The 12742-nt window shown below is 38.2% G+C and overlaps 1 long non-coding RNA gene across 4 annotated transcripts in view; it reads right to left on the reverse strand.

Moving 5' to 3' along the window:
* Positions 1–12742, reverse strand: part of LOC123283014 (uncharacterized) — a 506927-nt gene that overhangs the window by 383659 nt on the left and 110526 nt on the right. The window lies entirely within an intron of this gene.

Consider the following 12742-nt stretch of genomic DNA (forward strand, 5'->3'; position numbering starts at 1 on the left):
GCACCGACTTAAATCTTTGGCAATAAATCATGTCCTTTAAGGCCAGTTAGTTAGTTGTGAATATCTAATTACCTTAATACCCTCTTTTACTGCCTAGGGAAGATGTGACTCTGCTAAATATTTATAAATGGCAATTGTCTATATAAACTATGCTATTTTCTCGTGCGAGGGAATGCAAATGAGATGGAGCAAAAAAAATAAATAAAAGCATCAGCTTGCTTTTCCAAGAAAAGTATATCCTGGGATCCTTGGCACTTTTCTATTTGCTATTTCTATAATAAGCTAACCTTGAGCTAAAGTATTGTGAGACAATGAAAAAAAAATCAAAGAAGAAGCATGCAGAATGGTTACAGAGGGCCAGGATCATCAGTCTAGGATGTGCGGGAGAAACAGAAGAAAGAGAAATCACAGAGTTTATAATCTATTTGTTGGGAGAACACCTACACACATGAAATGATTTATTGAGTGTGATAGATTATCTGCAAATGTTAACTAATTTCCACAAAACTTCCATTAACCAGTACAATTAGGTATTTAACCTTGGCTGTAATTAATTTTATTTTTTCATTCATATGTGTTTAGCTTGGGGGGAGGGTGATGGCAAAGCACCACATACATACATTTTTATTGTTTAAAAACTTTCCAAAATGTGCATTTGAACCTTTGCTGTTCTAGCAAGTAAAAATATTGTTACAGTAACCACGGATATTGGATTTTCTGGTTCGGCTCCCATTTCAAATACTTGGTCTCACTGCTTCCATTAAATCTTTCATTCAGGATTTTGTAAAGACTTGAGGCTATCAAGCTGAATATCAGCAATCTCATACAGAGCTGCAGATTAAGAAGTTATAACAGACTGCCATGAACATTTATAATACACGGACTACTCTAAGTTTCTTTTATGAAAAATATAAGTTCATTTTGTTAACATTTTTTTTTAAAGTAAAAGGTATCAAAAAGATTATGGTTTGTCCAAGATCCCAGTTAACTGATTCAACAAAGAATTCACAAATATAAAAGAAACGTTCATAGAGACTCGTTCAGAGTTAATGCAGGTAATCCAGACACTGGACTTGAGTCACGACTATAAAAACATAAACTGGCATTTTTGATACATCACAATATTCATTACAACGTCCCGTCAGACAATGTAGGTTAGTCCACTCAAAACTGGAAAATCCTACTCTAAAAATTGGAAACTTGAACATTCAATTTTCCAGCCTCTATTGCAACTAAGGTGGGCATGTGACAGTTCTCGGCAATGAGAGGCAGGCAGAATTCTGCTGAAAAGTCTTCCCTTCCAGAATAAAAAGGCGAAGCATCACAAAGCACTGTTTTCCCCTTTCTCCGGCCTGAAATACAGACAGGATGCCTGGAGGTTCAGTAGTCATCCTTATACCAGTGAGTCAATCCAGTAAGAAAAAGACGAAGACAGCCCCAGAGATGTGGGTCCTGGCATTGTAAAGCTGCTACGTCATTGCTACAAGCAACCTTTTGTAGCTTTTGTTGTATGCAAGACCAAAAAAAAACCAATAAACGCCTTTTTTTGAGCTGTTGTTTATTCTGGTTCTTAGAGCTGATCACATTCCTAACTACTGAAAATAACTTCTATTTTTACAAAGTTTAATAGGGGCACTTTCCCCTCTGCTATTCTGTCATTGTTTCTAACCACCAACCTGTGCTGTAGGTAAGTAGCAGTAGTCACAGAAGTAGTGACAATAATAACAAATATAGTAATAATAGTAAGAATAATAATTGCAGCTTAGATTTCTAGCACTTATCATGGGCTGCCAGTGTGCTAAGTGTTTTAGAAGGCTTATCTCACAAAAGCCCTAGTCTTTTTAAAGCACCCTCAAGATTTTTTTAAACTATTAGTTTCAAAAACACACCATTAAATCATTCTTATATACTTACCAAATCCAAAGTGGAAATGATCCTCAACTATCTTTAATTTTTTTTTTCAAGAAATGTCAGTAAGAGTCATTTAGCCGCATCTTTGTTCTATACATTTGAAAGAGAGGACATTCTTCCTTCTACCCTGCCCACTGAGCTGGACTGGGTGTTGCTCTCCTGCTCCCATGATACCTTTTCAACATCTCCATCACCCCTCTGACACATTCTGTTAGAGTTATCTGTCTGTCTTCCCAACAAGATTTTCTTATGCATCTTTGTATTGAGTGCACCTAGCAAACCTCATATAACATTATGAGTATTCAATAAATACTTGTCCAGTAAACAAAGAAACTTTTTAAAGATTGTCTTCAACATTTTTTTCTGTAATAGCCCTGCTCTTCCTCTTCAATTATTTCATCGGATTATATTGTCCTACATTTCTGCCTCTAGCAAAATTCTTGAAAAATCTGAAAAGGGCTTACAGCAATTTAAGCTGGTGTACTTCCAGGATTTTATAAAGCTGGTGAGCCTCTTTGTTCCTTCCCCTTAGACAGTAAAAGGAGCCAAAATAGTTAGTAAATTTGATGTCAAGTCAAATTACATTTTTCACTTAAGGAATTGCCAATTCAAACACAATAGTAAATATTATCTGCTTGTGAAGCAGAGTTTAAGTCCAGATGATTTGTCTAAAGAGCGAAAAATAATTCCTCACTGGCTAAGACTTTTCTATATCAATTGTCTTTTCCATGTCATTTTTCCAATGTTAAAATATATATACACATATCTATATACACATATGTACATGTTCCTAGATATATATACATATATGGATACATACATATATACACACACACACACACACATATATATATATATATATATACACACAGACAATTCTATGAAAATGTTTGGCTCACTACATGTGTGCCCGAATTGATAAAACTTAAATTTCAACCTCAAGACACTTTAAAAATAATGATAAGGTCAAAGAAACCCCAAAGTTGATAGAAAAATTCTAATGTTTAATCTCTGAATCCTTTAAATGAATAATCTGCATTCACAAGGTCTGCTGAACTTGGCCTTTAGATTTACTGTCCTAGTAGACCTTGTATATTGAGAAATCAACAAAATTATTCGAGGAGTAACAATTGCATCTTTGATAACTATATTCTTGGAAATGATCTCATTATTCTAGATATAAATACATAAGGTTTTAAGCAAAGGGTTATAGAAATGTTATTGGTCTATGTCTTGTTTAGACCATTATCGGTTTGCAATTATATGCTTTTTAAAATGCATTGAGTCATTAGATCAATAAATATAAAAGGAACTAAGGAAAGAAAATTGCTATTGCTGTAATTATGTCATGGGTCTGAAACGCTACCTATGAACAGATTTTTGGATGAAAAAATTCAGTTATAGAATTATGGTTGCATGTGGTTAAATTGCACATGTTTGGGATTATATTATACAAGGCAACAAAATGGTGAGCATCATCTTTCCTTTCTTCCTTCTGAGCAAGCAAGATCCCCAAAGTAGCTTTGAGGATACTTTATTTATGGGCCTGCTAGTTCAGGAGCCACACACCAATTCATCATGCTCCTGCTTTGTGCCATCTGTTATAAATAAACATCCCTGCCTGCAACTTTCTGTCGGGGCATGTGTTTACTGTTATGCAGATGAATGCAATATGGAAAGACATTAAAGTTAAAAAAGAGAAAAATTGCTTATGAAAATGCCTCTCGAACTTATATATTCCTACTACTTCTGAACAAAGGTTCAGATCGCATGAAGGCCCATAGCCCAAGCAAGCGCTGGCTCAGAGCTCCTCATTTAGCTTTCACCTACCCGGGGAATATGTGAAAACAAGCAGGGTGATGTGGCCCTGTTAACAGAGAAGTCTGCGGCCAGAGCCTTCTTCCCGGAGTCCTTTTCGCCATTTCACACAACATATTGCTGTGACTTTGGGGAGAGAAGGACAGACAGGTAATGTGGGAACAGTGTTAGAGAGTTTTGAAGGCAGAAGCCGGCATCCACGCTAAAGAGGGAAGAGAAGCCTCTGGGGGCCTGTGAGCAGCAGAGTGACATGGTCAGATCTCTTGGAAAGCAAAATAATTCTGAGCAATGTGTAGAAAACATTTGAAGTGGAAAGAGCCTGGAAGGTTGGGAATCGGGCAAGACAGAAAAAATTATGACAGTGAGAGCAACAGACCCTGAACAACCTCTGGAACCAGTTACTGAATGCTTGCACACACTTAAGATGGTAGAAGGCCATTTTCTCCTATAGCATCTAATGCCCCTTCTTTACCACCTTCCCAGAATTCCCACAGACCGAGAACTACAAAGGAGCCGTCCACAAGGAAAGAGCAGAGTGTATCTACAACACACTAAGTAAGTAAACAGAGTTCTCTGTAACCCCATATGTCTATGGGAAGACATAAGCCCCAGAAAATCACATGTAGTGACCGAGTGATGAGAAAACATCTCATTGACTTACCCAAAACCTGACCCAGGCTTTTCCCCAAATAGAAAGAATAGTAACATTAGGACAAGCGATCTAAAGACATTTATTTGACTTTTGGTTGGTCCAACTGATTAAATTTAGAGTATATACAAATAACCATACATGATAACATTGTGATTACTTTTAATACCAGTATTAACAAAAAGTTATCACTATTTCCAGTGGTGAAATAGAGAAATTTGGTACGTAATATGGGTAATTTCACCTTAAAAATCCATTTACAATCATGATTTGTTCATCATACTATAAATTTAAAAACTGTATAACTTGGCTGTGAATTTACTGGAAGTACTTATGGCCCAGGTAGAATGTTTTACCTGGTAATTCTATACGAGGAAAGGGTACCCCCAAATTAACATAAAAGAGTGAGTGATTTCCTGACTTCAAGATAAACTACATCCCTCATCCCCTGGTGTCATTAAAGACTAGATGTATTTTCCAAAGAATGGTTTTGAAAGTCTATTCTATCAGTATTCTAATATTCTGCAATATTTCCTTAGTCATTTTATTATTTCCTTTAAAGATTTAATTCAGTTCTCTTTGATACGTTTCTCAACAGACTAATTATTCCTAAAAATTATTTTTTTTAGGACAAGATTTCTCCTTGAAAATAGGCCTTGATCCCTTCTTTTTTTATTGGACTTAAATAATTTTGCTTGGACATCAAAGAGTTTGCATTTGGATTTGAATACCTTTCAATAAACACAAATATTATCACTCTAACCAATTTGTTTTACCCATGGTGCTTTCCAATTTTGAAAATTCCTAAAACGCTAATTTTAAAACTGCTTGTTATAAAAAGTAGGTTGATGATGAGAAAGCACCTACAACTTATTATTTATCAAATTGCTTGATTTGAGATTGTAGTTTTTATTGCTAAAAGTGGTAAAAACTAACTAATTATAGGACAAATTAACAAATGTCCAATTACGCTCACCAAACATGATCTAAATAGATTTACAGGTCAGAAGTGTAGACATTACCTGTGCATTTCTCCAAGTGGAAGAGATAGGAATTAAGAAACAGCTTTTACAACTGGAACCTTTAAAGAGTCAGAGTAAATTGTAATTTGAACCCTCATGCTCATTTAAGCTGTTGCACCAACAGTTACTGGAAATGGGCTTTGCAGTAAACAAAATCCACACTGGAGTAAAATTTAGAGCATAAGCATCTATACCTAACATAAGGAGAAGGTTGGTGTGGGGAGTGAGTGCAAGTTTCAGGTCTGGATATTTTCTGCTTTGCCAATCAGGCTGAGCATTGCTTATTTCCTTTTCACCTGAACTGTTGGCCGAATAGGAGAAGGCAAATAATAGAACTGATAGTAACTTTCCAGTGAGTGAGAACAGACCCTTCTATCTGAGCGGAAGAATGTCAGGTCTGCAAAAGCCAAATGATCCCAAGCACCCAAGAGGAAAAACGCCCCAAGTGACTCCAGCACCTTGGGTCTCCTCCCCAAACAAGCCCTGTGCCACTATCAGTTTTGATAAGCAGGCTTTCCTCACCCATGAGGCTATAACATGATAATGTCATTCAATAACCCTCACACCCTTTCCTGCTATTTGTCTAGCACAGGAAACTGAGGATTTTCTTGTCGTGTGGACACAGCGGAAATATCTAGCCAGCAAATACTGACCCTCGCATGCAAACAGACCCATATCCTCTTTCCGCCTGACAACTTCCTTCCTGCATGCTAAGAACAATCTACCCTTCATTTTTTTTCCGGACTTTATACTGACTACTCTGAAAGCCCTTAGGGAGAAGACCAATGTAAACTTCCACTCAACAGCTGGTTTCTCAGACAAATAGGCTGACATTCAATACGGTTGAAGGTACTGAAGATGTCCTCTAAATCTGGTGATAATGTTTTGGAAACAGTGTCTACATACCACTCAGGGAGCTTGTGCTTTGACAATGACCTGAAGAATTCGGCCTGGAGGGACAACTGACTAGATATTTCAGACCCAAATCTAAAATATGTAAAATTGTGTCACAAGCCAGAAAGTTCTATTCTCTAGCTATACTGCAGAACTGGACCTGATATTATTTTACGTTCTTCAAACCTGGGAATTTAAGACACAGATGTTTAGACCTAGGGAGGCAGAGGATATTATAGTTGCACATCCAAATGAGCAGCTAAATCCATTTTGCTCACCCAAGCTGCTTAGGCTTATTAGAGATATTTAAAATCTCTCATCTTTGAGCTAGGTAGTAAGACCTGGTGAGATAAGTGATTTTGCTGGTTACTCACAGCTCACACCTCAAGCAAGGACAATGTGGCTTTCCAAATTTCTTTCTCAAATACTGAAACTTAAACCTGACATTCAGCAACCTGTATATGTACATTTCCTTACCAGAATAAATTCTTGATATTCCAAAGACAAAGAGCCCATGCTCTGGAAACCTAACCCAAATCTGAAAAAAAGTTTCTAGGCAGCCTTTGCATCCTTCTATGAGATCAGTTTCTTAGAATTTGTTGGTTTGTAATGGGCCAAGTTAAAAAGCTCATTTAATACTGTTGTCAATAATTTCATCTGGTTTGAAACATTTCACTTCCTGGACAAACCTAGTATCAGGCAATGCCCTTGCAACTAAAGCTCAGGAGCCTGGAAGAGGGAGGAGGAGAGGCTATAAGTTGAAAGCAATGCTGCCAAGCACAAAGTCTGCTATCACCAGCTGCCTCTCGCCTCACGTGTCCTCAAGTGCTCTCTAAAACTTCGACATATAAATGATATCTAACAATAATAGAAAAGAATATAAACACTGCTGTTTCTTTATGGCAGCTGTTGAAGAGGTAAATAGTATGCACGACCAAATGATTACCTTCTATCAATTTATCCAAGTGATGAATTTTTACCTCTTTAATCCACACAGAACAGTTTTTTTTTTAAATATATGACAGTAAAGGAGGTTAAAAAATACTTTGAGTTTTGTCACCAGCATTCTAGTGAAGGAAGGACTACAACTCAGTCTTCCAGTCCCCAACCAACAACTCATTTGATTACATGTCTCATCACCATGATCAAATAGAACAAACAGAAATGCTATAAAAAATATTCCAAACACTTGTTAAGTGCTTCTTTTTTGCCAGGAAATGTCGTAAGAGTTTTGCATGGATTATCTCATTGAAACCTCATTCCAAACCTAAAAGGCAGATAGTATTTTACAGTATTGTGTTAACAGCTGACACTTACTGACCACTTACCATGTGCAAGGTACAGTTTTTAGAGAACTAATGCAGTAAATCCTAACAACAATCCGGAGATGGAAGCGATTTCCTGACTTTTACAGATGAAGAAACTAAGACACAAGAAGACAAAGTATCTTGCCCAAGACGTAGAACTAACAAGTGGTGGGGCTGGGCCTGGGAATCAGGTAACCTGAAAGTTTAGCATCTAGGACCTTGAGTGAGTCACTATGCGGCAGGTTCCTCATCTCTAATGTGGGTCTAAAAATAACTGCCACTGCCCCTCACAGGGCCATTATAGGGACTAAATGAGAAAAGGCATGCGACTAATTAACACAGAATTTCCCTTACCCTTAATGCACACAATTCCACATCACTAGGACTAAATGACAGGCTGTATGTCAACTAAACATAAAAGCCACGTTCGTCCTCTGTGGCTTTTTGTTTCTTTACTTCCTTTAACAATTTCTGACATTTTCATAAGTTTGTTCAAAAGAAAGAAAGTCATGCCATTTTGAGAGCAAAGAGCAATTTACTTCATAATTGACTGGGTAAAATGTCAAGAAAAGGAAGAAATAGAAGAATATTGGTGTCGGCTGCAGCTATAAAAACAACCCAGCATAATTTGGATGAACATTCTTGAAAAGTACTGTAGTAGAGAATCTTCTGCATCTACAGTTATTGGCTCAAAGAGACTGCTATAGCAGCTCTAACATTTATCCCTGGAATCAAAGAGGCATTGATTGGCCCACTTTAGTTCAGTGCTTTCTGAGGGAGACCTGCTCTCAGAGGGAAGGCACGGAGCAGTAGGGACACTCAGTATCTCTATCACAGGACCCCAGTCTTAGGGAGGCTCCCTCTCATGACCCCACCCCCACCCCTACACAAGGCCCCAGTCCCAGAAAGGCAGTTCATGGGAATACTGACGCTCCCAGGAGTGAAGGGTGGCATGTCTGAATGAACACATATACTTCTGAGTGGCCCCTCACCTTGGTTTGAAAAGATGAGGTTCCAGAGCTAAAGAGGAGAGAGCTTTTTAATAATTTTACATGTTATCTGCCTCTGATCTCCCTTCCATAAGGATGGCCGGGTGGTGATAATAGCTAATGTTTATTGAGCTCCTCCACGTGCAAGACACTGTGCCAAGCAATCCGCATTATCTCTCTTAGTCCTGACCACATCCCTCAAGGTAGATACTGTTATAATTCCCATCTTAAGCATGAGGAATTTGAGGAACAGAGAGGTTAAGTGTGACAGACCTGTGATACAAATCCTTATAATTTGATTTCAGCCCCCATGCTCCATACATTGAGGGATAGCTTCTGAAGATAATAATAATAATTAGAAGGAAAAAAAAACAGTAAGTTTATTTCAATCAATAAATCAACAGATAGTCATGCCATACTAGTTATAAAGTGGTAAATAAGGCAGGCGTGTCTTGCATCTATCAACATGGAGCTTACTATCTAGCAGGGAAAACAGATATTGAACAAATAAAGTGCACTGAATCTTGTTTAGAGTTAAGTACATGTGCTAACAGAGCATTTCTCAAGAACCTTTAACCTAGTCCAGGTGATACCTGAGGAAGCAGCATTTAGATGGAAAGAGGAAGGATGAGTAAGTATCAAGTAGATAAAAGGAGGATGAAAAGCCTTCCAGAGAGAGGCAGTGATGTGTGTGAAGACAGGAAGAAGCGCTTTAATACAAACCAACTCCATACATCCCTACCCACATGCTACTCATACACAAGAGATGATGTGAGTGTTCTGAATTACACCAAGATGAGTAAGGTGGAGCCACCCCTTCAGAAACTCACACTCCAGTGAGAGAGACAAACTCATACATAAATACAAGGAAAACTGTGGTAGGTGGCAAAAGGAGACACAAACAAGATGGCAAGGGATGACAAAGACAGAAATTAATATTGATGCAGAGGGGAGCTTTTAACTGGACCTTGAAGGGTGGGTATCATCTTCAAAATGTGGTGAATTCTCTACTCTTAAATGGGGAACAAATGGGAGAGTAGGGGGTTAGCCCAGGAGGTGAAGGCTCTGCAACCCCCACTCCCCAAAGATGTGAATGAGATCCCAAACTGAGGGAATGAGAGGCAGCTAATGAAATGGAGGCGTGGAGATGACAGCAGAGACAGCAATCAGAGACCAAGCAGGAGGGCTGTGCTCAGGAGATTCCTGGCATTGTTGGTTTCTACCTCTCCCAGAAAGTGTCGTGTTGGGAGAACAGACTGAGTTTAAATAGGGTGCAGAGGTCAGCCATCTGCACCCTATGCAGCAATGTGCAAAGAACAAAGAGGTTAAAAAGAGAGTGAGAAAAAACATTATCGTCCTTCAGAGAACAGCAGCAAAAAAATGTAGTCCGGAGACCTTTTTGTAGCTGGGACCACAAAGCCCCTGAAATGTAATAACTAGTCATTGAGTAAGTGTAAAGAGAATCTGAAAGCCCATGAAATATACACATGAACTGCACAGAGGCGGAGAAAAGTAAGATGGAAAATGTGAGCACAGTAAAGAGAAGGAAGAAGCTGGAGAACTGACCTGTGACTAATAAACAATTGTCAACTCCCTAGTATGACATATTGTAATAAATAAGAAGCAGAAAAACACCTGTACAATATGCCTGCAATAAATAATAACAAATAACAAATATTTGTAGAATTATTTATAGTGCCTGAAGCATGTATTTTGACATATATTATTTCAACTAATCTTGTAAACCATCTTGTGAGGTCAGCATAAATCATGTCAAAATGGAATGCTAGTAGATACTTATCTATTGAGAGACAAATGGCCAAGAAATAAGATTCTAAATACCTAAATCCTGTCTTAGACCAGTTATCTCTCCACAAGTTCCCTAAATTAAAAAAAAAAAGTGCCCAAGGGGACAGAGTAATTTATTACTATCTTACTATCTGGGGCTTTGACCCCACCACTGACATGGACTCCAGCCTTCTGGTATGGGCCATGTGGAAGACTTCTTTTGCCCTAGCAAAGTTGAGTCAAGTAGGGTAAAGCCAAAGCAATTCTAAAAGCCTATACTTCCTCCTACCACCCCAATCAAAAGCCTGACTATGAGATCTTACCATTCCAGTGGAAAAAATGGCCAATCTAGAATGCATCTGCCAGTAGGAAGTAGTAGAAATGACAAAGGTGAGAGAGTGACTGCCCTAGATCCCAGTCTAGATGCTGGGAACCTCTTCCAAGTCACCGTCACTTCACCAGCCCTGAGGTAATGTGATAGATGGCCTGTTGCCCCTAAAGGGAACTTATCAAAGCTCATGGGGTGGGGGTGAGGGGATTGAAAGGGCCACATTCACGTGTGAGCCAGTCTTTACACTGGTATCGCCCTTAGCACTATGTCACCAAAATGAACCCAAATAATTCATAGCAGCATTCCTCCAGGGAAGAAGCCCTCAGCTTCTTTCTCCTACAAAGAAGGATTAGTATTCCTGCTTTATAGTTGTCAATGGCTGGACTAAGAACAGACAATAATGAAAAATGAAAGCAGAAATGGAATCCAGATCTTTGACTTCAAATTCCCAGCTCTTAGTTAAAATGAGAACTTCAATGTTTTATTAAATTAAATCTTCATGATATGATTTGTATATTCACAAATAATACCTTTGTTCCCAAGTCCCATCTTAAAAACTCATTTTTAGGAGTAGAATGCCTAAAGCAAAGCTTATATTAAATAAAACAATAATATTGTCACTATGCTGATGTCTTTAAAACACTCACATAGTGCCTAAGGAGGGACTTGAGACTGAGGACCACCACCCTGATTCATTCTGCAGTATTTGCTGAACATGAGGAGCACACATAGCAGCTGTAGACCTGAGTCCACGTATATTTGGTGATCTTGAAGCAGGGCCCCTAGCTATTGTGTTCCTCAGCATCTTTGCAAACGTAAGGGAAAGCCCCAGTAGTTGGAAATTTTGTTCTAAGAATCAAGGTCTGTATCAAGGGACTAGCATGACCTGTCAGCAAGTTAATGGGTATATTTTGGAAGCCATTTTAATCTAATATTTTGCCTCAGGAGAGTTCGTTTGGTTTTAATAACAATCCTCAATAAGGATGGATGACCCAGTATATCATTTCTCTTGCTTCTAATTTAAGAATCTGGTACATAAAAGCATAGAGAGTGTAAAGGAAATGGATCATGACCTTATGACATTTGGCATGATTTCTGAGGCAGGTGTCAGATAGGTTCGTAAGCAACTATCTTGCAAAATCTTATCAAAACCTAAAAGACAAAAAGAGAAGAAAAAATACACACTTTATAATTGACATCAAAAAGGAAGTCACTTTATTTTTAGTACATTTGCTTTGGAGGGAGAGCCAACTAATTGGAAAGAGTCCATAATTTAACCAACATCAGATCTCCTTACTACATTCCCCATTGAAACTTAATAAATGTTAGTTTCCAGATTTACTGACTTTACAGTTTTCTCCACTTAATGATCAGCAAGCACCTTTTATTACCTTAAATGAAAACAAAATGAAGACCTGAAATCTCGTGATCAAGAATTGATTTCTGGCAGACAAGCAAAATTGTTTGGTCTATTTTTATGGTTGATATAATGGTATTCAAAACCCATAAACAATGTACATCCACTTCAATACTTTTTCAGCCCGTCTTTGGTCATAAACTTTAATTAAAACAAAACATCCCTTAGGTAAATCAAAGGAAGTGCCATTGAAATAATATAAACACCCGAGAAAACCTTGGGCTGTTTCCATGCTCAAGTCTGATTAGATGGAAAAGCACAAGCACTTGTGTCAGTAGACCAACCAATAGAGTTTGTGATCATGAGAACTTCCTCTAGAATTAAAGATCTTTGTCATAGTTTCTGGGAAAAGTTGTGCCAAATTTCTTTATTCCAAGAGAGTTTTCCACTTGGAGGCTGTGGTATCTATAAGGCTATCTTTCATGAGAAGGGTGTCCTCTATTTAGCTGTCAGAAGGCCTGTCTATCGCAGGACTCAGACTGTCTGTCCCATTTGGCTGATGTCAGAAACTTATGCTAGAGTTATGGCAGAGAAAACATGTTTTCCATTACGCCTGCACCAAAGTGTTGATTAAGGTGGCACTTGTCAGACCTGGGAGTAGCCAGCACTCAAAAAT

Source organism: Equus asinus, chromosome 2 (assembly GCF_041296235.1).
Source record: "Equus asinus isolate D_3611 breed Donkey chromosome 2, EquAss-T2T_v2, whole genome shotgun sequence".
Taxonomy (NCBI): Eukaryota; Metazoa; Chordata; class Mammalia; order Perissodactyla; family Equidae; genus Equus; species Equus asinus.